Consider the following 860-nt stretch of genomic DNA (forward strand, 5'->3'; position numbering starts at 1 on the left):
AGATCTAGTTAGACTTTGATTATCCAGTGCAGTTTTATTTAGTAACTCCAGGACCTCAACAGCCTCACTAAAGCAAGAGTGTCTGTTCTCGCAGACAGTCCATGTAAAAGATAAATGAGACGTGTGCCATTCCAGATCACAGCGAGACACATCGCAGGGAGGAACGCAATGTTGTGTGGACGGATGGAGCCGGTCTCTGACCCTCAGCGAGAGAACTCAGAGCACGTACTAACTCCGCTGATCCTGTCTGCGCCGCTGGATGCATCCAGAGAGAGAGCGGGAGCTGTAGCCATAACCTATAGGAGGTGAAAAATACCCTTGGGATTATCCTCCCTACCCCGTGTGCAAACAACCCTGAGCCTGGAGTCGCTCTGCAGGGGCGCTCGCTGAATCCCCGTCTATCACAGATCTCTGGATCTCTCAGGAGCAAACGAAATATGTGCAAGTTCCACTCTGGCTTTTTCTGCTGGAAACAATCAATATTTCTCCGGGATTCTACAATTCCTTGTGTCTGCAGCACTTGCTTTTACTTGTTTTTTTTTGGTCTTGGTCTACAACTCATGGCTCAACAGTAAGGTTGTTTTCTGCTGGCCTGGTTGAAATTTTTGGTAGCTGTAAAAATATTCGGTGTTCTTGTGTAGCAGAACATTCACTGAACAAAATTATAAACGCAACACTTTTGTTTTTGCCCCCATTTTTCATGAGCTGAACTCAAAAGATCTAAGACTTTTTCTATGTACACAAAAGGCCTATTTCTCTCAAATATTGTTCACAAATTGGACAGTATGGGCTGTTAGCCCCTGCTTCTGGATGTTGTAACTGAATGCGAAAGGCATCTTTTTAATTGATGACCATTCAAA

The sequence above is a fragment of the Sinocyclocheilus rhinocerous genome, unplaced genomic scaffold, assembly GCF_001515625.1.
Source record: "Sinocyclocheilus rhinocerous isolate Xijiao unplaced genomic scaffold, SAMN03320098_v1.1 scaffold1697, whole genome shotgun sequence".
NCBI classification, from domain to species: Eukaryota; Metazoa; Chordata; class Actinopteri; order Cypriniformes; family Cyprinidae; genus Sinocyclocheilus; species Sinocyclocheilus rhinocerous.